Source organism: Ambystoma mexicanum, chromosome 4q, assembly GCF_040938575.1.
Source record: "Ambystoma mexicanum isolate Mex_15411 chromosome 4q, UKY_AmexF1_1, whole genome shotgun sequence".
In the NCBI taxonomy this organism is placed as follows: domain Eukaryota; kingdom Metazoa; phylum Chordata; class Amphibia; order Caudata; family Ambystomatidae; genus Ambystoma; species Ambystoma mexicanum.
In genome coordinates, this window is record NC_090928.1 from 306591879 (window position 1) to 306616980 (window position 25102).

The following is a 25102-nucleotide window of genomic DNA, read 5'->3' on the forward strand; positions in this document are numbered from 1 at the left end:
ACGCCTGACCCACCAAACATCATTTTGCAACTGGCCCCCACAAGAACATCCTTAGCGGGTTCTGACAGCTAGATTTTATCTGCCATCATGTACAACATACATGCACGATTTTTGAGGATAGTTTCAGTCCGGGGTTTTGTCGTTTTCCTACGGTGTTTTTAATCTACGGCATTTGTGCAGCCCAGTTACCTTCTGAACAGACGCACGACGTCTCAGGGCTGTTGCAGGAAGAGGACTTGTGGCTGACGCCCTTCTCTGCATCGGTGGGACCGTGGTTGCATTGCACGAAAAGCACGGTCTGTGGCTTCAAAAACGAGCTGCAATGAGATCCTGCGGGGGTCGCAGTGACGGGGCAGGAAGGAAAGGAACTGACGCAGAAGTTTCCACAGCTAAAAAACACCCAGGCAAAGCGTTGCCTGCCTGAGTGAGTCGGGCTCCACAGCGCTGAGCGGCAACTGCCCAAACGCAGTGACAAGGTAGGGTATGCTTGACTTTTTTGGGGGTCTGTTTGGTATAGTGTAATAAGAGCCTATTTGACATGCACGGGTGCTCAAATGAAGAGAGGAGAGGCTTGTATTTGTCTGAACAGTCACCAGCCTAAATTTGGCAATTCGAGGCACTCTGACACAGAACTGCGATTCTGCAGCGGGCACGCAGTTTCGGGAAATGCCGGCGCTCGTGATTCTTTGAGCCTTGCTGTTTGGGGGCGCGTTGCGCCATGGCCGTAAGAAACCTTACCTGAAAACGTACCAGGACCCGTCAAACAGCTCACTCACAATGGAGGGCGAAGTAAGATGCCAAGGCCGTTGAAGGCGATGAAAATGAATAACCGTTTAGGATGGTGGTTCAGTAGAAGTCCAGAAGAGTGTTTTGCCTGGCTTGGAAAGTGAATGCGATAGCAAGGAGAGCGTTAGCAATACACTCTGTAAACAAGGACATGTGGCTTAGTATTGCCAGCAGTGGCATGCTCGTGTGACTTACATCAGTGGGCGATCCAGACTATATGGTCTGGTGTGGCCCAATGAAGGAATAATAATTTGGCATTTATATAGTGCTACAAATCCTCAGGTATCTGAGCGCTGCTTATTATTACCCACGGTGTGTGATGCTCATTTATCGAGCTCGGAAGGATGAAAGGCTGAGTTTGGCCCCGCCAGGATTCGTACCTGCGCTCTGCACGGATGTCAAAGCGAGCGCTCTACTCGCTGTGCCACTTGACCGGCTACACTAGCATTAATTCACTATTGGTCTCCACTACCCACACCTGCTTCAATTAGTAACATTACTCTCTTACATTCCCGTGTATGGGTGGCCAATCAGATACCAGGGGCAGCGCTTGGGACGCTCCCGTGAAGCACCAATGCTTTACATTGGTACTCAAGAGTAGCAATAGCAGACACATGAACCAAGCAAGGCCAGGACTGAGGCCACTAGACGTATAACCGCCCAAATCCTAACTGCCGTTTATCTGGCTGTGACCCCAATCAAAGTTCAGCATTTTTATTTCACGGTGTTCCTAAAATGTGCCTCTCCACGCGTATCTGGGTTGCTGTCAATGTCCTTCACTAAGTCTTCACAACTTTCCATATATCTTGTAATCACCCAAGAGGACCCTTCGATTTATATGCGCTATTTAAATCATATACTAATGCTAGTGGCCCCGCATTGCGGATGTTCACATACAATGAGATTTTCCGTAATTTGGCTTGTACTAAAAGGGAAGTTAAACCACATGTAAGCCCGCACAAGGAGTAGATTTCGCTAGTTGTAATAACCTCCACACCTGATGAGATCATGCCTTTCCACTTGTTCTACGCTATGTAAGAAGGTTGGTCTAATGTTCTGTAGCCAGGTCAGCCAAGGTATGGGAATTAGAGCGAAACGCCCATCTTTATTATTACACCCTTTCACTTTAGCAGTTGGTATCGTAGCCAATGATTGGAATATTTTTGTTTCCTTGGCAACCAATGTTTTGCATATAATCAATCATGTAACCAAGCTATTTCATTTCAAAAACGTATCGCTTAACGTCCACGTGAAATTATATTGTTTCATTTTATTGAAAAATTGCATAATGTTTGTCTTTTCAGTGTTGAGAGTTAATTTATTAATGTGTGTATATTCTAAAGCTTTGCCTGACAAACGCTGAACTCTGATATATTTAAGATCCCATAGAAACACATTGCATACGCCAGTCAGACCAGCTTCTGCGGCCCCAATTTTGCCGGGAAATGTCTGGCCTGCAATATAAACTCTCGCATGTCTGGGATATACAAATTGAAAAGACACTGTGCAAGCACAAACCCTTGATTTACACCCCTTTCCATTATAATATCCCTGGTTAGAGAACTGTGTGCATCAAGCTAGACTTGAATTATTGTTCTCTGATGTAAATAAACAATACGTTTTAAAAGTCTGGTTTTAAAAGTCTGGGATCAATGCCCCATTTCATCAATATTTCCCTCAAAATGTTCCTGTTGACCTTATCAAAAGCTGCTGTAACATCTACACAAGCTATACAAAAGGAAGATTAATTATTCAGCAAAGTTTATTCTTTCAGTAAGCTCAACAGCAGCCTATTGGTTGATGGTCCCATGCTCTTTCTGAAGCCTGTCTGGAACAAATTAATCTGACTCAAATGAACTGCAAAACTGGTGTCCAGTCATTAATTCGAAAACAAAGGGATCGAATGCAATACATTCGAGTCAAAAGGACCAAAAAAAAGACCTTTTTCTAATGTATTTTTTTGGGGGGTTTTGGTATAGCTAAAATTAATGTTTTTTGGCCAAAAACAGGGGTTTGGAGGGAGACCCCCCCCAAAAAAAGGAATTCTGTCGTTTTTTTCCCAGTCCTTTTGACTCAAATGTATTGCATTTCGACCCTTTGTATTCGATCCTTTCACCCATAACCCCAAAACCCTCTATCCATCTTACCTCTCCCAACACAAGCAGACCAACCAACTATCCACAATCTAAAGGGCGTGATCCCAAAACCGTCTTTCCATCTTAACTCTCCCAACTCAAGCAGCCCAACCAACTGTCCACAAATCTAAATGGCGTAATCCCAAAACCGTCTATCCATTTTACACCTCTAAGCTCTAGCACCTTAACCAACTATCCATGAATCTAAACGTCATTATCTCAAAACTTTCCATCCATCTTACTTCTCCCAGCTCAAGCAGCCCAACCAACTATCCACAAATCTAAAGGTTGTTATCCCAAAACCGTCTATCCATCTTACTTCTGCAAGCTCTAGCAGCCCAACCGACTATCGACGAATCTAAAGGTCTTTCTCCCCAAACCGTCTATCCATCTTACCTCTCCCAACTCAAGCAGCCCAACCAACTATCCACAAATCTAAAGAGCGTTATCCCAAAACCGTCTATCCATTTTACACCTCTAAGCTCTAGCACCTTAACCAACTATCCATGAATCTAAACGTCATTATCTCAAAACCTTCTATCCATTTTACCACTCCCAGCTCTAGCAGCCCAACCAACTATCAACGAATCTAAAGGTCTTTCTCCACAAACCGTCTATCCATCTTACCTCTCCCAACTCAAGCACCCCAACCAACTATCCACAAATCTAAAGGGCGTTATCCCAAAACCGTCTATCCATCTTACCTCTCCCAACTCAAGCAGCCCAAGCAACTGTCCACGAATCTAAAGGTTGGTTACTTCACAAGCAGGGATCACCCTTTGGACACCCTTCACTCTATGCCAGAGGTATTCAAACTATTTCATACCAAGCCCCCCTTCAGCACAAGTATTGTTTCTGTACCCTCCCTCCCCCCCAACCTATTGGACGGCCCTCCTAGGAGGCCCTTAGGATGTCCAGGGAAGCCCCAGGCTCTTTCAAATATAAGCAGATTTTCTTCTTCACCCTAAGGGGGCCAGCCCCCCAGTTTGAGGACCACTGCCCTAAACTCAGAGGGGTTTGACTTCCTAATTTCATTAAATAAATCGAACAAATGAATGAGGGCAGGGAGGGAGCAATGCACAGTCTTTCTGTGTGCAGATGCCAGCCCCATTGAAAATGCTGGTGGGAAACCTATTGGCAATAGACCAGCTCTCCGGTTTTTCTACTTACACGGGCTTAACAGCCCTGCCTTTATATAGACCAAATACAAAGCAAAATGTCTCGGGATGATGTCATTTGCTGGTGTCATAATACGATGGTGGCCACCTTGGTGAGAATGGGATGTAAAGTTCCCCGAACCTAATTGAGATGGGCTCAAAGCAGCACCCTTTATGGGAAGGAAACATGTGATTAAGAAAATTGTTGCTTGCATCCATCAAAAATGAACTATGGAGCAGGTTAAGAGAATTGGGGTTGATGTAATTAGGATTTTCACAACCATTGTGTCAGTTCGTAGCATTCATCAAAAAGAAATGTTGCAGGCAAGTTGTAGTTCCTAAGCGATTAACACACAATGATGCCACATTTTCTCACCCGATATCATGCAATCAGAACACCAGTTGCAGAATGGTGCAATTGCTATGCAAAAGCACACCAACCAAGCCTGACCAGTAGTTGGTTGCCGAGCCATTGTGGAAGAGCACATTGACTAGAACAGGTGGGAGCATGGCCTCCCCCGCGGCACGGGGTGTCCGAGGTGGGGGGCCCGCTGTCACCAGTGAACTTCTGTCGCTACTCAACCTGGTGTGCGGTGGGCAAACACACATGCAGCAATGGTCTGCGCGCCTGGACTGCGCGCCCCGTGCATGCATGTTTATTGATGGGCCACAGTGCATTGAGTGTGCATTGCGGAAATTAAGGATACACTTTAACATTGATTCCCGGAGTAATTGCATGATCATAATTGACATGTGATGTAGGGGGACGTTTTCCAAGCATACAGTTCCCAAAGAAAAGCCGAGCTGTGCAGTGGCTTGATAGAAAGCCGACCTGCATAATCATTGTGGTCCATTCACTGGTACAAAGGATGCACTGCCCCTCCTCCCCCCCCTCCTAGCCCCTCTCGATATATGCACTAAGGCCTCCCAGGCTGCTATCAGCCACCTGGGGGTTGAGAGTGCATTTTACAGTGCCATACCTTTAAATGTACAGTCATGGCGAAATGTAAATGTAAATGTAAATTGGACTTTGACTACTCTGCTTCCCTTCACCCTCTTTGTCTCGGTCTTTCTTCTTTTTGCTGACAGATTCTATCCATCAGCCTTGATTATTGGATAGGAGGCTTGACTCCACCTTCTCGGGTTGAGTGTGTATTCGTGGGCTGGGATTCTTCGTGGTCTGTGTGGGCTTGCCACACCCTCTTTGGAAGGTAAAGGTATATCATCCTTTATGTAGCAGAGCTACCCAGGTGACGCATCTCTCCACATAAGGCATTGGTTACTTCGCACGGTGTCCACCCCTTTCACTTTGCTTCCCTCTACTTCATTTTATTCCCCTGAAAGACCAGCTTCTGTGCCACCCCCTCCTCCTCACCTTCAGCCCATCCTGATGGCTTCTCAGCATGAGGTACTCTGGTACTTTTGGGGCTTTTTCTGGGAATCACTCAAACCGTTTCCCTTTTCTACCTTGAGGCACAGAGACGTACATAGAAAGACATGGTACATCAGGACACTATGGGGCAGGGCTGGTCGTAGGCCAGGGTCGCCGGGGTGAGCGCCCATTGTGCCATTAGACCTCCTCCATGCCAGTTGAGGGGGGGGGTCTTTCAAGGGCCTCCCGAACTGGCCTGGTGGACAAGGCCCCCTTTTGAAATTAAATGCGTCCCGCTGCTGTTTTGAGATTAAATGCGTCCCGGGCTTTCCAGCACGGGAGCGGGGTGCATTTAATAACAATTGGAAGTGGAGTTGTGGTGTCCCGCATGGAGCAGGGGTTGGAAGGGGGGGAGAACGGGACATTTTTGCTTAACTGCCATGGGTGCTTCCACTGTTATGGCAGGCCCTGCTGTGGGGGTGTGATGCTGGAAATACATCGGAGGGACAGGGCCTCTGTATCCTTGTCCTTTACTGCTTTTTATCGTGTGTTCTGTCGTATTTTCCGCGCAGGAGTTCATGTGGGAATCCTGGCGGTGCAGCTCTCTCTCTTTTGGTTTGGTGAACGGACCCGTGGGATACCCTTATGGCACCCATGGGTGGGGGTACAACCCTGTGCTTTTGGGCACCTGTGGGTGGCCCGCAGAGGAGGGTATGGGCTGTGGCAGCTCCATGCTGAATTTGACAGGTGCGCAGAGTATCCTCCATTTTGGGATACCCCGGCCCTGCCATTGGGATCAGTTGATTCCTGATGGAAAACAAGATGGCCCCTGTGGCCTCTTGCTTTCTATTACCCATTACCTTGTTTTCCCAAAGTCCTGGGAAGCCATGACTCTGTCCCTTCCCCCTGACTGGCTGTTGGGTGGAAATGCCATATATGGTGTTGTCGTGAAGGCCCGGCCAGACTAGCTGGAGCCTTCCCGGTGATGTATGTTGTGGGTACCTCCTGTGGGTGGGACCTGGGTGAATAGAGTGTGTGACGAATATGCATTCTGTGTTGTGGGTGTCTATCTGGTGGTTGACACAATGACTGAGACAACCCTGCCCGAAACCTGTATGAATGCAGCTTGGAGTGTTGAATGGCTCGGTACGTGTCCCAATACACATAACTTGTTGTGAGTGTCTGGAGAGAAGTGAATGGCCTGAATACCTTGTGTGCCTGATTGGCTGCCTACCTGCATGAATGCCCGTAGTCGTGATTGGATGCTTGAGTGTGACCCAGCGGAATGGATGGGAGATCAACAGTATATCTGGGGACCTCTCACTGCTAGGAATCGTGTTCAGAAGCTGAAGTCCACTACGACGAGTAACTGGAGTAACTGACGCTTGACCTTGAAGCCCTGCTGGACGAGAAGAATTGCTGTTGCTCTCCTTCACAATCTGAAAGCTGCTGTGCCTCCAAGGACTGACCCAGAGAGGACCTGGTAAGGCGCCCTCTTCCCGAGCTATGAGGAACCATCGTGCACAGCTGATCTTTGCCAAAGCTCCCTGGTAGCCAGACCTTCGACAGGCTGCCGACCCGATACGGGGACTGCTGCGGAACTCCAAGGAAAAGCAGTCGGATTGTTGTCCGCCACTGTTGACGACTGCCGTCGCCGACCGGAGCCGCTGTGCTCCCGTTTGCCTAAGAACTTCAATTGATCATCGGACACTCTCGTCTGCATCGCCATCCGCTTGTCTCCCGCTGGAGAAGGCCTGACCGTCAACGCGCCGAGGAGCATCCGCCGGTGGGTTTCCCGCCACCTAAAGACCATAGAGACGCCGACGACTCAACGCTCTTGCTGGGCCACAGTTCTTCATCATCTCTTTGCGGTCCAGAACTATCGTCACCGAGGTGCCCCGCATGCCTCTTCCTTGCAGGACGCTAACGCTGTGTCGTCGACGAGCACCGCAAGGAACGCAGCTGCCACTTCACTGCCCTAGTTCAACCTGTTCACCGTCGGACGTTTGACGATCCGTGACTCCCGCCTTAAAGGGAGGGCACTCAAGAAGGGCCGTAGATTCCCCGACACCGAACGCCAAGGTCCTCGACACCTCTCGACGATCCGTGGCTCCTTCCTAAAAGGGAGTCACTCAAGAAGGATCGGTCGACGCATCGTCGGAGACCTCTACTCCACCAGGTACATTGATGGGGTAGAACCTTAATAGGAGGAAGTGAGACTATTGAACATATGGACTGGGCTTGTGCTATATATCTTTATTTACAGGTTGCCCAGGTGGGGGGATCTCCACACAGAACTGTGCCTCGTGGCCGGGGTCAGCATTCTGCCTACTGTTTCAACCATCTTGTGTTCCTTCCTATCTCTATTGCTGGTTTCCTCGTTATTGATCTGTGTGACATTTTAACAGTACAGTTAATGCACTTTAATGAGATTCGATAACATTCGCGGTACCACTTTAGAATTGTATATATTTATCATTATTGACTTCCGAGTACAAAGTGCGTTATTGTGATCGTGTACATCCCTTTGAATATTAATTATATAAAGACTGTGTTTTCAGTAATAAAGTGTGTGGACATTCCTTTGTGGGGGTTCGGGGACTACACTGTACTTAAGAACCAGCCTGCATCACCTCCTGAGAAGCTAGGCCTTGATTGCTCGACCACGTACCAATAATAGAGAATCTTGGCTGGGGTCCTCTGTGCCTCTCCTCTACCATATAGAGAGCGGAAGTACAGACACCCCCTACCAGTCTTTACACTGCTGGCAGCGGTGGGATGCTTATGGTTTTAAGACTCAGTGTATAACTGTGCCACTTACAAAATATCTGCACTTTATTAGATTAAGGTTTGGGTGTGGACAAAATAACTGCATTACAAGCAATGGAGTCTATTGCGAATGGTAAATTGACTCGGATGAGCTTAGAGGCTCTCCAGAGTGCTTGTGAAGCCAGGGAGTAAGACTTTGTGGATAAGTCTAGGGCGGAGCTGATAGCTGCCCTGGTGGACTACCAGACCGATGGTGAAACTCTTGATGAAGGGAGGAATGCAACCAATGAGGACTCTGCCCCTGGGGTTTCTACTGAATCTGTTTCTGGGAATGCCGCCATTCCTGCTGCCTCTGTTCCGAACCCCAGCAATTCCTTGGAGCTTGAGGTATTAAGGATGAAATTGGCCTTTGAATATCGCAAGTTGGAAATAGATGCTGAGCTTAAGAAAGAGGAGTTGGCTCAACAAGTTGAACTCAAGAATAGGGATCTTGAACTCAAAGACAAGGACACTGAATGTCAGAGAATCCAGCTAGAGAAAGCTCGAGTGGAGACTTCAGCGAAACTCAGTGAGAGTGTCAGGTCCCCGGCAACTAAATTTATGAAGGATTTGGTTGGTGTGTTTTTGGAGGGTTCTGATATCCTCCAATGGATCGAAGCGTTTGAAATGGCTTGCGCAATTCATGATGTTGACAAAAGAGATTGGGCTAAGTGTTTGCTAAGCAGAGTGCCTCAAACTGGATATGACTGTATTCTGAAGCTGAGTGTGGATGAAAGGGGTCAGTATGAGTGTATGAAATCTGCTTTGATTGCCAAGTTTGTCAAGACGCCTACCCAATACCTTAAAAGGTTCAGGGATTTTAAGAAAAGAGAGAATGTGTCTTGGGTTGACTGGGTGAGTGTTGCACACATGAATATGATGGGGTGGATTGATGGTTACAAGGTGAAAACTTTTGTTGAATTGTCCCACCTGTTGTTTTTTGAGCACTTTTCGGAAGCCTGTTCACCAGAGCTGCGTCAGTATGTTGCTGAACAGAACATTTTGGATCCCTTTAAGCTGGCTAGGTTGGCTGATAAGTGGGTCTCCCACCGGGTGTCCCCTAAGGACTCCAGTGGGAAGGACAAGGACAAAGAAAAGGGGGCCTCTCAGAAAGCTGAGGAGTCCCAAAAGCAGTCACAGTCGAATAAACCTAAACCCTCCTCTCCTAAGACCCAAAAATCTAGTGGGGATAAGTCATCTGCTGGTGGGAATAAGAGTAGTGGTCTACCTGCTGCGAAGCAGGCTCCCGGTGGTTCCAGTACCGTACCCCGCACTCCCGGCACTTGTTGGGACTGTGGGGCTCTGGATCACAAAAGGGGTGACTCCAAGTGTAAAGGTAAGGCACTCGGAGTACAGGCTGTCCGCCTGACCTACCCTTACCCCATGTCTGAGGTGGAGGCCACTGTCCTCCCCTCCTCTACAGGGATCACATTTGGTGCTCCCGTATAGATTTCCTAAGTGTCCCTTGGGGCCTGCGACCAGTATGCGGAAGTACTGGCGACTATCCCACAGAACACCCATAGATTTTTGAGAAGTGTCCTCCTGAATGGCCAGCCTTCTACTGGTTTGAGGGACACTGGGGCAAGCATGACAGTGGTGGACAGGACCCTGCTCAAGCCAGAGGACTATGTAGATGCGCCTCTGAGAACCACCAAGTTAGCTGGTGGGCCTCCCAAATTATCGCCTGTAGCCCGAGTCACACTCGTAATTGGAGACAAGACAGCAAAGCTTCCTGTCCTGGTTCAGAACAATGTCCCTGCTAACATTCTGTTAGGTAACAATCTAGTAGAGTTGGGATTGATCGCGGATGGTCTTCCCATTACTGCTGCTGCGGTCACTAGGTCACAGGTGACACCGGGTCTGGCTGTGAGTCAGGTACCCGAGTCGAAGGCGCAGCCTAAGGCAAGACGAAGGAAGAGCAAGAAGGCCACCTCTGTGGAGGGAGCTCCTTCTCTTCCTGCTGTTCCTACAGCACCCATTGGGATCCATGCTCCGGACGGGCTGGGTCCAGTGGTAAACCCTGTCTCAACTCCTGTGGGAGAAGAGCCAGAAGACTGTCCTGTGGGAGAGGTTCTCAACCCGGAGGATCATCCCGATCTTCAATGCTTGTTAGCTGAAGGGGGACCCTCCCGGGCAGACTTCTGTAAAGGACAGAGAGAGTGTCCCTCTCTCTCGAGGGTCTGAGGAAACAGGCCCTGTCCCAGGCACGATGAGAAGTGCCTAGGACATTCCGGATTTATTGGGAGGGTGAGCTCCTTGTTAGTGAGCCCACTAAGCCTGAACCTGGTGCCCTCAAGAGGTTGGTGGTACCCCAGGTTTACAGGCCCTTCCTATTGCATTTGGCGCATGAGGTGCCCTTGGCTGGTCATGTTGGTACCAAGAAGACTAAGCAGAGGCTCTCTGCCCATTTCTACTGGCCTCAGATGGGAGTAGAAGTGGAGTCCCACTGCAGGACCTGTCCAACTTGTCAGTTGTCTGGCAAAACTGGAGGCAGTGTCATTGCCCCACTGCAGCCATTGCCAGTGGTTGGCACACCGTTTGAGAGGGTGGGCATTGACATTGTCGGTCCCCTTGACTCTCCCACGTCAGGTGGACATCGGTTCATCCTGGTTCTGGTAGATCATGCCACCAGGTACCCTGAGGCTATACCCCTTTGGACTGTTACTGCCAAGGTGGTTGCCAGGGCTCTCCTGGGCATTTTCACCCGTGTTGGATTCCCCAAGGAGGTTGTCTCTGACAGAGGATCCAACTTCATGTCTAATTACATGAAAACCATGTGGAAAGAGTGCGGGGTAACCTACAAGTTCTCTACCTCTTACCACCCCAGACCAATGGTCTGGTTGAGAGATTTAATAAAACTCTCAAGGGCATGCTAAGTGCTTTGGAAGAGCCCCTAAGGAGGAAATGGGATCTCGTCCTGCCATGCCTGCTGTTTGCTTACAGAGAGGTAACTCAAGAGGGTGTTGGTTTCAGCTCCTTTGAGTTACTCTTTGGACATCCCGTGAGGGGGCCTCTCGCCTTGATCAGAGAAGGTTTGGAAGCCAACCCTCCCAGTCCCGCCAAGCAAGTGGGGGACTATGTGTTAGGCCTCAGACGGAGGATGACACAGATGACGGGTCAAGCAACGGCGAATCTCAAGGCCAGCCAGGAATTGAACAAATACTGGCATGACCTTAAAGCATCGCAAGTGGATTGGACTCCGGGACAGGAGGTCCTTGTGATGGAGCCTACCAAGTCTCGGGCATTGGCAGATAAATGGACTGGACCCTTCAGGATAATCTCCAAGATGGGCGAGGACAACTATCTGGTTGACATGGGAGTCCCAGGGGTAGCCCCTCAGGTATTCCATGTCAATAGGCTCAAGTCTTTCCACAGGCGAGCAGAAGTCTCATGTCTCTTGCTAGCTTCAGAGCAAGAAGAGGATGACAGTGAGCCCCTTCCTGATTTGCTGCATAGCAACCCTCAGGATGGCTCAGTGGATGGAGTGCATCTTTCTCCAGATTTGACAACCGAGCCGCAGAGGGCCTGCAGGACGTTGCTCCAGCAGTATGCCTCTCTGTTTTCACTGACTCCAGGCCTTACACCATGGTGTAAGCATGAGATTGACACTGGTGACAGCATGCCTGTCAAGAGCAGGAGCTACCGAATGTCAGATACGGTTAAGAACCACATCCCGGCTGAGGTCGCCAAGATGTTGGATCTGGGTGTTATTGAAGCCTCAACCAGTCCCTGGTCCAGTCCCGTGGTCCTTGTCCCCAAGGCGAGTTCCCAGGCAGGTACCAAGGATTGGAGGTTCTGTGTGGACTACCGAGGAGTCAATGGCGTCACCAAAACTGACGCGCACCCATTGCCCAGGGCTGATGAGCTCATGGACACCATCGGTGCTGCCAAATTTGTGAGCACCTTTGACCTCACCTCAGGCTATTGGCAAATAACTGTGACGGACCATGCCAAGGAAAAGACAGCGTTCTCAACACCAGAGGGACTCTACCACTTTAGGGTCATGCCTTTTGGGCTGAAGAATGCCCCTGCCACCTTCCAGAGATTGGTCAATCATGCTCTCAGTGGGCTGGAAGCCTTTTGTGTGACTTATTTAGACGACATTGCCGTCTACAGTTCCACTTGGGAAGAGCACTTGACACATCTTGGTAGAGTGTTGCAGGCCTTAAAAAGGGCTAACCTCACTATCAAGGCCACCAAGTGCCAGATAGCTCAGGGGAAAGTCACGTATCTTGGTCATGAGGTAGGAGGGGGTCAAATCCAACCTCTCCCCAGTAAGGTACAGGATGTACAGGACTGGGAGACTCCCACTACTCAAACCCAGGTGAGAGCCTATTTGGGCCTCACCGGGTATTATCGCAATTTCATGGCGGACTATGGAACCATAGCTGCACCACTGACAGCTCTGACTTCACCCAAGCAGCCTAGGAAGGTCAATTGGACTGAAGACTGTCAGAGGGCCTTTGATGGCTTGAAAGAAAGTTTGTGTCGGGCACCCGTGTTGTGTGCGCCTGACTCCAGCCGACCTTTTATCGTCCAGACGGATGCCTGCGACACCGGAATTGGAGCTGTCTTGTCCCAGTTAGATGACAAAGGGAGAGAACATCCTATCATATTCATCAGTAGACAACTCAAGGGTAGAGAATTTAGGTGGGCTACTGTTGAAAAGGAATGTTTTAGTATAGTTTGGAGCCTTAGGCGTTTTAGGCCTTACCTTGCGCGGTCTACCTTCAAGGTCCAAACAGATCATAAGCCCCTGAAGTGGCTTATGGAGATGAAGGGTGAACACCCGAAACTGCTCAGGTGGTCCATTAGCCTGCAAAGGCTAGACTTCACCATAGAGCACAGACCAGGGAAGAGTCACGATAATACAGATGGCCTTTCCAGAAGGTATGTTGACCGTCTGGATGAGGGTGTCTATCCCTTGGGAGATTAGGCACCCTCCACCTCAGTCTGGGGGTCGACTGTGATGCTGGAAATGCATCGGAGGGACAGGGCCTTGCCCTCTCCCCCCTAAAAGATTTACCACAACAATTTGGTCAAGTGTTGGCAATAAAAGGCCGTAGGTTTTTATTGATACAATTATGGTTATAGGAACATAAACAATACACATAATCATAATAAATCAAACTTTTGGGCACCTGGTCCAGAGATGACCCCCTCTGGCCCGTGCCGCCTTTCTTGTCCCACGGCTTGTTGTGGCCACCGTACGGTGTCCTGAGTTTCTTTCCGTTGTTCTTCTCCCCTTTTTCTGTGGTGGGAGGGTTTTTGAGGCGAAGAAAAAGAATGAGAAGACACTGAGTTAACAGTGAACTTCCCAGGTACTGTTTGGGTCCCCGTGCAGGGTCGACAAAAAAGTTTGTGTTTACGGAGCTGCTCACAGCTCACTATATAGGCCCCAAGAGGCCCTTATTCTTTGTACTTTGTGGGGGGCTGTGCACCAACCCCCCCAAGGCCAGCCTGCAGCTGACTAACCTGCCTAAACATCCAGGGTCTCCCGGGTGCACTGCACCCATATATCCTCCTGGAAGGGTGAGGTATTTATTACCTCACCGTTCCTGCCTTTCATGTGCCAGACCCTGCTGACTGTCTCCCTTATCTTAGAGACAGAGAGGGGCACTGGCTGTGCCCCTCTCTCGCGCCTGCTGCCATGTAACAACAGTTACATGGCCTCGCCTAGGGCGGCCCAGCGGCATTAACGATAACTGTTGAACCCATATGCAACAGACATACCTATGTTGTTTTGCGGGATGGCGTCATGCCTCACGGCCCTTGCCCCCTCCCCCCTAAAAGATTTACCACAACAATTTGATCAAGTGTTGGCAATAAAAGGCCGTAGGTTTTTATTCATACAATTATGGTTATAGGAACATAAACAATACACATAATCATAATAAATCAAACTTTTGGGCACCTGGTCCAGAGATGACCCCCTCTGGCCCGTGCCGCCACTCACAGGCAGGTTCCCGGCTGTCCGTGTTCCCCCAAAAGGTTTCGCTATTTGCAGCCCCTGAGAGCTAATGTGGAGGAGATTTCTCTAAAGAAATGCTCCATGCCCCGTTCTGATAGTTGGGTGCCGTCCTTGTGGAACAGGTCGGGTTCCCCCAATGTTATGGATGGGTGTTTTATGAACCCCAGGCCCTTGGCTACACAGAATTTCTCCACCCCCCTTTCAATTTCCTTCTGGAAATGTCCACTGCTTTGTAACTGATGGTCCCCTGCCATTTCCTTCTAGGCAGGATTGAAGAGAAATAGATTTCTGTGTCTCTCCAAGTATGGGAAATGCCAGATAACGAGGCGCAAATTTCTTCATATACGTTTTTTATCCTTACAGACACCAGATCGTTACCCCCCAGATGTAATATCAGGAATTCTGGCGGGTCCCTGTATGCAACCAGGTCTGCTAGTTTGTCATGGATGTCCGCCCACAGGAGGCCTCTGTAACCCCACCAGGATGCAATGGCGTTCCTAAAAGGAGGGCCCTCCTTGGTTTCTTCCGTCCATCGCCCTGTCCTGAGCACGAACGAGTGTCCAACTATCCATGCTGACCACAGTGGGGCTTTCCCTCCATCTGGTGTCTCTGTGAGTGGAGGGAGAAAGAAAAAAGAGGTGTGTGGGGGGGAAAGAACTAAATTAGTTCTGGTCTGACGTATCTTTTGTAACAATCTGACTTCCAACCCCTTATGCCCTTAAGTTGCTGGGTACTTCATGCGGAGGTTGCGGCCCCAATTCTAAAAGAGTGGGTGCCGAATTCCTTTGGATCCCATCCTGCCCTGCTTATCGCTTTATTCAGCACTCCTTTAAACTGATAGCGGCTTGGAGCTGAGGAATCTCTACGAATTAAAAATCTTCCCCCAACTTTGGACTTTTGTGCGTAATATACATTAGTGATGCATACCGGGCAATTTGGTGCATCGTCAATGCAACAAATGTTAAGTGTTCTTCTGGCCCCAGTTTTTGACTGCTGTATCTCTATGGTGATGCTGTCCTGTCTAACCCTGGTCTCCATGATGGCCAAACCATTGTTGGCCTTGGTGCTGGATGCGATGAGCTCTCCTATTCGGAAAGCCCCAAAGTATACCAGAAAAAATGCTGTTTTAAATAACAAAATCGCGTACGTATGAAAACATATGCTTTCTAGTAGGTTGGTTATTATTACCAGTTTGTCAAAATCTAACGGGCGGCGGGTGTCTACCTGGGGTCCCTCCATTTTGCCCAGCCTTTCATTGCGTATGAGATTAAAGCGCTCTGGGTAGGATCTGAGTCACCCGCCAGCTTTGAGAAATAAGATATCGCTACAAGGTGTCTTTTTGCCCAATCTTTTTTAAACCCCTGATCGTGTGTCCACTTCAAAAAGATCTCTATATCTTTTATAGTTATTAATTCTACATGCTTCAGACCCGTTGCTCTAAAAAACGTTTTTAAGCACTTACTGTATTGTGCTGAGGTGGTGTTTGCCAGGGCTTTTCCCGCCATCTCAGCTAGGAACCCCGTGGCAGGGTTCTGGTTTTCTGTTGGCAGCAAACTGCTGACACCCGTTTTTGAGGTGCCTGGTCTTTGTTGTGCATCCCAGCCTTGGCCGTCTGGCGATGGCGTTGATGCGATTCCTTTCAGTTTTCCATCATCGACCAACCGTCCGCCGGTATTACCATCATCCGTTCCTGGGCGTGTGGTGCTAGCTCCCGGAATCTTGTCCACTGAAAGCGAGATAAAGCATCTGCAATGTTATTATCTGCTCCAGTGATATGCTTGGCTTTGACAACAATGTTTGCTTGCAGAGTGACTGTTGTAATGGCTCGTAGGACTTTAAGCACTAGCCGGCATTTTGTGGTTCTTCTGTTCAAGATGCCTACTACCGCCATGTTCTCACACCAAACCAAAAGTTCTGTGTTAGCTAGCCGCCTGCCCCAGATGCGTATGGTTAGCCAGATGGGAAATATTTCCAGCAGGGTAATGTTCTTTGTCCACCCTGCCGTCTGCCATGACTTGGGCCATTGCCCAGCCACCCACTCCGTGTGTAATATAGCCCCGAAACCCCTGCTCCCGGCAGCATCTGTGAAAAGGACCCTTTTTGACCATGTGTTCAATGGCGTACGCCAAAGTGTGGTCCCGATAAAAAAAAATTAGGAAATTCAACCATACTTTTAGGTCCACCTTGGCCCCTGGTTGCTGTTTCTTAAATGGCCACTGTAAAAATGAGCTGAACTGCTCAAATAGGGCCCACGACACTGCGCACCCCATGGGGAGGCATCTGTCGACATAAAATTTGTTTTTGAAGGTAAACCCTAGCCATTGCTGTGAAACTGGGTGAACTGGTAGAAGCCTGAAAGCAGATTCAATGTCAAGTTTGGCCATAAGGGCATTCCTACCACAGTCCCGTATAAGTCTCAGTGCCTCCTGGAAATGTGTGTAGGAAACTGCAGATTCAGTGTGGGGGATGCCGTCGTTCAGTGATTGGACTTTAGGGTAGGACAGGTGGTGAATCAACCTCATTTTACCGGGTTCTTTTTTGGGAACCAGGCCTAGGGGTGACACTAGGTATTCCAAAAAAGGCATGGAGTCCCATGGTCCTGCAGTCCTGCCCAGGCGTAACTCTTTCTCTATCATGTTTCTTACCATCTCTGGGTTGTCCCTGGCCGACTTTAGGTTTCTTGGAATATCACGGGACCCTGTTGCCCGAAAAGGAATGATAAAACCCCATTTGAAACCCTGCTGGATAGCCATGCTGGTTTCCCTGTCTGGATAGCTCATCAATGCATTGCTGAAATTGTTAGGGTTAATGGGAGTTTTGCCTGGTTCTAACACTGGAGTTGCTATGCTATCACCAACCAGCTGTATGTTAGGCTGGTAGTCTGTTGTTGGCTGGGCCGAGTTGCTGCTAATCTTTTGTATTTTTGGATGGGAGTTTGGTGCATTTGATAGCTGGGTGATCGCCGTTGCAGTTCGTGCAGGTGTGCTTAAACCAACAATTCTTCCCCCACGTGCATAGGTTTTTGCTAAAGTATCTGCATGGAATATTGGGTTTGGAAACGTGCTGGCTTTTGTTCTGTCTGTGGGGATTTGACTTTGCCACCCATGGCTGGTTTCTCCGAAAGGGCTGCTCCCCTTTCCTATCTGCCCCATTGTCAGCACTTCTGTGCCCCTGTGAATATCTATTGGTTCTGAAAGTAGCTTGGGCAGCCTCCTCTTCCGATGGAGGCTGGGCATTTAATATGTATAAATCATTCTGCACCTTATCCCATTCTATGGCTGGCCTCTCCGACATACTCTGTCTAAATCTAATATTGTACATCAACCAGCTTTTACCCTTTTGTGCGATTTTCACTTCTCTCATCTTGTCCATAGTTTGGCCCCGTCGCCAGGGAATTTTTCAAGGTATATGGTGGCTAAAATGGCAAATGATTTCAACCAATTGTCCCAGTTTTGCTCTACCTGGGCATTTCTGGCTATCGCCTTTTCCTCTATTTTTTAGGATCCCTAAAAGCATCCCTCCCCTTGCGTTGGGCCTCTATTAGTGAAAACATTTCAATAAACTCTTTTACCCATATAGCCTCTTTGATCGTGATGTCAGTGTTCCATGCTAGACATCTTTTGTATCTATTGAGAATTTCTGTATGAAATGATTTAAGCTTAAGGTCCAGTTGGGCGGTGCTGATCATCAGAATATCGGATGCGCTGTGGCTGTTTGTTTCTGGCTGCCCTGGTGTGCTTGAAGCAGGGGCTGCCCATGCTTTTAATGCACCTGCCAGGTCCGGTGTTGTTGTTGCCACTAAAGGTGCATGTCTAACTATGGCTGCTGGTATCGATGGGGCTGTTGCAGTGTGTGTCAGAGCTGTTATTGGATTTGTGGGGACTTCAGCTGTTGAAATCACGGGGGGAGGATCTGTAACTATACTGGGGTCCACCGGTACGCTGAGGGTTGGTGGCCCATTGGTGTCTTTGGAGAGTTGTAGTTCGCCCCTAATTTCAAGTAACGTTTGTTGCATCACCCCCAGGTTCTTGCATAGTTTTGACAATTTCACCCCTTTATTACCTTTTCCTGAGCCATCCGTTGATTTCCTTCTCCTCAACGGCGCAGGGTTTTCTCCGTGGCCAGGTGGCATGGGCACCCCTTCCCTAGGCAGGCCATATAAATTCTCTCTGACCCAAAGCCAACTGTAGTGTTCTGCCGCCTTTATTACCGCCAGTAGGTGAGGTGATTTGGGTTTCAGTGGCGGGATTAAAGGTTCCTGGGATTTTCGCTTGGGAGCCATTTGGTTTCCTGTTTTGGCAAAAAGAAAATAGTTTTCAATATATTTGGCCTCCGTGTGATTTTCAGAAACACGAGTTCTTGTCACCCGTTCTGGGTAACTGCCTAAAACTATATTCGTATAATGTCCTAGCTTGGCTTGCCCGCCTGAGAGCTTGTATTTGCTTGGTGCCCCCACCCCTGTGTGGAGCTCCTGGGAGGATGCAATTACCAGTACTGTTCTTTGTTCAGGTGCCTTTTCCTCTGCTTGCGAAGTTTGTTGGCTGTCAGGTCGCACCCACTTATGCTGTGCTCCCCCCAACCATTATTCTTAAAACATCATGGCCCATTCGAAAACATCCAGGGTCTCCCGGGTGCACTGCACCCATATATCCTCCTGGAAGGGTGAGGTATTTATTACCTCACCCATCCTGCCTTTCATGTTCCAGACCCTGCTGACTGTCTCCCGTATCTGAGAGACAGAGAGGGGCACTGACCTTGGAGGAAGGCTGTGCCCCTCTCGCGCGCCTGCTGCCATGTAACAACAGTTACATGGCCTCGCCTTGGGTGGCCCAGCGGCATTACCCATAACATTGACAGCGCTTCCCCTGCTAGACTCACTGTGGACTGTAAAAGAATGTCCTGCAGGCTAGCTTGCATATGATTGGGAAATCCGGGTGCAGAGCCCCCGTAGAAGCAACAAAGAAGTTCACTAATTTACAGCTAGAAGAGTTCCATCCACCACAGTCCCTGCAGTCAGGTAGATCTGCATTCATGAGCCACAACTCACCACTCAGTGCGTGCGGAATGCCGCAGGTGTCCACACAGGAACTGGAGAACTTCCAAGATGGCCACGCCGCAACATAGTGCATTTGTAGATTCGGAAGACACAGATTCGCAAAATCGCCCAAATAACCAATGTAAAGCAAGCCCATGTTTGAGATCCAAATGCCTGTTAGGGGCAGCACAAGCAAGAAAGAAATCCCAAACCCTGAAACTAAACCACGATGGCCCTGGATAATCCATAGAGCCCAAACAAGTGCAATTCCTTAGCAGCACCACAACAGACAGGGGAAAAAAGGAGCTAATCAAGATGCCCTCCACACAAGATCAGAGGCTGCAGGAGGAGATGTGGACCAAGTGGACAGTCTTCCGTTGGCTTTGAGGAGACAAGCTTCATCGACTAGAGAAAACTGTGTCGGGAGGGTGACCCAATATCGTCACCTTGAAAAGGTCCCATAACGGGGCATGGGCAGAGGTGGGGGTGGGAGAATACCGATTAAGAGAATGCTGGGAAACCCAAGGCCTTGGAGAGGCCTACTGTGAAAGTGATTGGAATCCAAGGTCTGGGAGAGACCTATTGTGAATGCTGATGACCCCAAGGTTGAGGAGAGACTTAAATCATGTAAAGAGTGTTGGCAGGCAGACTCCACACATTGAAGAAACCAGAGGCAGAGTGAAAGCCTCTCAGAAAGAAGCTAATCCAAGGAATCGCAGAACCTGACATGTGGGAGAGGTCTTCATTGAGCGGGTGAAAGCAGGGAGACTGGATGAGAGTCTGGACTCTGAGTAAACCCTGGAAGAGCCTCCCCTGGTGAAAGTGTTTGCCTTATTTGTTTGGGGCTGGACGTTTTGAGACTTGAATTTGTGAACTTGGCAAAGCTGTGGAACTTTTTGTGTTTGAAGCATAAGGTAGCCAGGCGACTAAAGGACTTGTTAGGATTGGGTTTGGAACTTTCTGCCGGCCATATAATTTGGACATTACTCTGTGGAATAGAGTGTCCCAAAGAAGGACAAGGACTTAAAAGAGTAAGATTAGAACTTTATGATTTAACCGCTGATGTGCAGGGCTATTGGGCATCCGGAACAAAGCCCCGCTTTGCGTGGGCCCATCATTGACACTGCTTTCCTTCGACATATCCTTATCATTTTCAGTTCATTCCCTGGATCCTAAAGGCGTTTCGTCCAATCCTTCCTTGAAAACCCAGTTAATAAGTGCTTTGTGGAACCAGATCCGTAATGTGTCATGCGTATCACTGCTCGGCCTTAGCACAGCTATTTTTTAAAAAATTTCGCTTTATTAGATTTTTCAACAAACAAACATCCCAATGTCCCCCCCTTCCCTCCCCCTCACCCCCCCTCGGTGCCACCCCATGTTTTCCGTCGCGCCATGTGGCCTCATTATGTCTTCCCAGGATCATTGCAGGTGTAAGAGTCTTAGGTGTTGCGGACGCCACCTGATCCTGAAATCGTCCCTGAGGAAGGTTAGTACGTCCCCCCACTCACTTGCAAAGTTCTGCATAGCATTGTTCATTACATACGTGGCCCATTCCAGCGCCACCATCTCCCACACTTTACGCAGCCAGTCTTGGAACGTTGGTATGTTTGAGCTTTTCCACCTCTGGGCTATAATAGTCATTCCAGCTATAGGGAGCATCACGCGCGCTCTTTCTCTAACATTCAGCTCTCCTTTCGTTTCATCTGCTTGAAGGCCCAGAAGGGTCCACTCGGGGGGTGTACTACCCCCCCCCCCCCTCCCGTTATAAAACCTGTTCCTGCACTTTTCGGATTTCCGTCCAGAACGGGTCTATTTTCGGACACCTCCACCAAATATGTTCCGCTGTGCCCTCTTGCCCACAACCCCTCCAGCAAACCCCCGTCGTCTCAGGGTATATCCTGTGCGGGCGAGCTGGAGTGTAATGCCACCCGTAGAGTATTTTGTACCAAACCTCCTGGGTTTGTGAGGCTCTCGCTAGTTTGGGGATTTTTCTCCATAGTCTCTCCCATTCCCTCTTCTCTATATCCCTCCCCAGTATACGTTCCCATCTACCCATGTAGGCCCATTGTGCCTCGGGGTGGCGTCATCCGGTATCTTGTATAGTTGTGAGATTAGTCCCTTCGAGCCATCATTAGTCATCAAGAACTTCTCGAAAGGGGTCGGTAATCTGGTGGCCGCTTCCTTATTTGTGGGGTGTAGGAGCCAGTGGCACAGTTGAGAGTATCTCAGTCTTTCACCCTCCCCCAGATCAAAATCCCTTTTACAGTCTATAAACGTGCTGATTTCCCCCCCTATGAACATATCACACATCCTCTGACAGCCCCCCTCCTGCCATTTCCGGAATTCCCCCATCTCCAGGCCAGGGGTAAATAATTTATTATTGAATATGGGTGTGAAGGGAGACGGAAAAGTTGTGATTTCCTTCTGCTTGACCAGCCTGTCCAAGTTATCCGCGACCAGTTTGGTTATGGAGCTCTCATACATATGTTTTGGTCGATGTTGCCTAGGTAACCACAAGACCTCCCCCAAGTTGTGCTTCGTAACTGCCCTATCCATTTTAACCCAGTGTTTTTCCTCCCCCCTCATGTAGCCATTCCCTAATTAACCTAAACTGAGTTGCCTCATAGTATTGTCATAAATTAGGTAGGGCTAGTCCCCTTTCTTTCCTCGGGGCCAAGAGTTAGCACAGCTATTTTAACCTGGGGTTTCCTAAATGTATTAAACTGTGATACCTTCGTTAATCCTCCTGATTACGCATCCAATAAGGCCTGACACCACAGCATTGAGCACCTTGCTAACTTTCCGGGAGTCTGAGCTCTGATGTGCAGGGATTATTCATCCACCGCCTTCCTGTAGCGTTTGGTGACGGAGGACAAGGCCTGACAAATGGCCGATCATTGGTGGGATTCCCAGTAATGAAAATACTCGCTCTATAGGGAAGAAAACAATGAAAGTACTCCTCGAACAAAGGCCGCCGTCCAGGAATGGTCAGCCTAAAGGGAGCAGGCTGCAATTAGTTGGAGATGAGGGTGAAACAAAGTGTGTTTTGGGAAGCCTCCGCTAGAAGCGACGTTGACTCATGCTTTTTAAAGCAGCTTAATGAATGTAGAGGTCCTCGGAGAGTAGTGCCGATCCTCCTGAGAGTAGTGTCGACACTCCGGAGAGTGGTGCCGTTGATATGGATGACTCTTTTGCACCTGAAAGCTCACATTTGTTCTTTTTCGGTGTAATTCTTCCAATTTCACCCATAATTTAAGATCAAGCATCTCCTCATTTGCTCCCTTAAAGCCCCTCATTTGTGATGGAAATTGAAGTGACACTCATCTTAGTATTAAGCCACACAACTTGAACTTGAATATGTCATGCTTCCAAGTGGCTTCAGAGTATGTTGGACTCTTGCTACGTGTCTCTGTTGCCTCCGTGGCACAGTTGGCAGGAATGGAATCACCTACAACAATGACAACATTCTATATCTCTGGTATGTTTGAGAAATAAATGTGTGTTTGTGACTCTATGTGAGAAGCACCATAATTATATGATGAGTGCAAGCCAAGGTGAAAAGGGAAAGCTAGTGTTGACATTCCGAGAAACAAAAAACAGATGTGTAAAAAACTGAAATAATCGACCAAGTTCACAGTCAAGCTGAAAATTCTAAATGTAATTAAAATGGAACATGCAACCAGGCCGGGTTGAAGATGTGTGGGAACATTTCAACATGATGTTTGGGGGCCCCATTTGCTTAGAGTGGAAAACAGTCTGAGGCACCCGTGGGTTACCTTCATTATAATGGAGACAAAGACATGCATCCAGGGGTTAACAGCTCCCGATTATTACGAGACGGCCAGCCAACAGGCAGCTGGAACACTAAATTCCCTGCGAAAAGCTATACATCCTTCTTTGCCAGCAAGTGGCTGATGTGGAGGAACCAGCGTTAAAAGGCAACAAGGTGATAACACTTCTGTATAACCCAGAGGGAAGTGACGGTCGAAAGGGCTCCAGCGAACGAAGTTTGATAGGTGAGCACTGCAAAGCGCACATTTAAAGTCCTAGAATAAAAGTAATATAGAAAGGAATATACTGCTGTGCTATAAGACTGCTGATTGGCAACATGGGGGCAGTTGCTGGGAACCCCCCTGGGAACCCCCCTGCTTCTCGAGGCCCCCACACACACACGCATGCATACAGGAATACACACGGGACGCGTGTTGCTGGTATGGGGTCCCAGCCGCAACTGCCGTCCGGGACCTCCTTTATTAACAACGCGCATGCACGGCCCGAAACGAGGCTCGCGCATGCGCACAATGCGTATGTACTACGCAACATCCCTCCTTTTCCCCCAAACAATGAACAAGTCCAACATTAACAAATAATACACACAACCTGGTAACACGGAAACAGTTCTCGACCTCTTAGGAGACCGGGTCCATGATAAAATCCTGGAACCTCTGCAGGCGCTGTTGACTCTCACGGCTCGGGTACCTTCGGGACTCCTCTCGAGGCGGTCTTGGTGTCCCTGGGACCTCTGGACGGTCTTCGTCCCTCGGTGGTGGTCCTGGTCCCGGTCCCGGAGAGGACGCCTCCGGCGGCACGGGAGGAGGGGAGAACTTGATCCACTTGAAGAACGAGACGTTGCGCATGATGGTTCCTCTTGCATTGGCCACTGTGACCATGGACACCTAGCGGCTGGGCCTCGTACGAGAGTGCCAGCTTCCCCTCCGGCCTTCTGTTCGGGACCAGCACAGTGTCCTCTACCACGATCGTCTTCTCGGGCAGGTTCCTGCGGGCACTTTCCCGCTCGTTCTTGACCGCACGCTCTGCACGTACATGGTTATTGTCAATCATCCCCGGGCAGCGCCCCTCCACTTCTGGCAGTAATCCTCTGGGGCACCCCTGGATGTCTGGACAGGTAGTCCGCGGGGTTATGGGTGTGCGGGCGATACTGCAGCTTGACCCCATATTCTATCAGCAAATGCATCCACCTCTCGATGCGTGGCGGTGGCTTAGAGGAGGCGCCTGCCATGATTGGAATCAGCAGCTTGTGGTCAGTTATCACTACAACCGGTTTACCCAGAATGTAGATCCTGAAGTGCTTGCAGCCCCACAGTATAGCCAGGGCCTCCCGCTCGATCTGGGAGTACCGCTTTTCTGTGTCTGTGAGTGCCTTGCTGGCATATGCGATTGGACGCATGAGCCCCTGAGAGTCTAATTGCATGAGCACCACGCCCAACACCACCGGGCTGGCATCCACAACTATCTCGGACTCCCTATCCGGGCTAAAGTACGTCATGGTTTCCTGGCCAGATAGAGCATTCTTGATCTCGGCAGATGCCTTTTGTTCCTTAGACGTCCATGCCCATGCGACGTTGTTCCTCGTCAGGGCCCGTAAAGGCTCTGACAGTGACGCCAGGTCGCGGATGAACCGTCCACAATAGTTCACCATGCCGAGGAAGCTTCTTATCTCTGCCGGTGACTCGGGTGGGGCCGCCTCACGAATGTCTCTCACCTTCTCTGGGTCGGGCTATATGCCTCCGGCATGGAATACGAACCCGAAAAACTCTATCCGGTCCTTGAGGAACTCACATTTCTTTCGGTGTAGGGTCAGCCCCAAACTTTGAAGTCTCTCCAAGGCACGTTCCAGTCTCTTCAGGTGTTCAGACTCTGACTGTGCGAAGACCAGGATGTCGTCAGACATGTTTATGACTCCTTTGAGTCCCGCCAGGGCTCCCCAGATGATGTTTTGGAAGACTTCCGCCGCTGACGAGACACCAAAACTGAGCCTTTTAAACTGATAAAGCCCTTCATGGGTCATAAAGGTGGTAATGTACCGAAGACTTTTGC

General features: G+C 49.2%; 1 protein-coding gene across 3 annotated transcripts in view; it reads left to right on the forward strand.

Annotated features, from left to right (window-relative positions):
- The first annotated feature begins 349 nt into the window (after positions 1–349).
- Positions 350–25102, forward strand: part of SYTL3 (synaptotagmin like 3) — a 778488-nt gene continuing 753735 nt past the window's right edge. For all 3 annotated transcript variants that reach the window (XM_069607884.1, XM_069607886.1, XM_069607885.1), the window contains exon 1: positions 350–476. The gene's annotated coding sequence lies outside the window, so the exon portion shown is untranslated. The remainder of the gene's footprint in view (positions 477–25102) is intronic.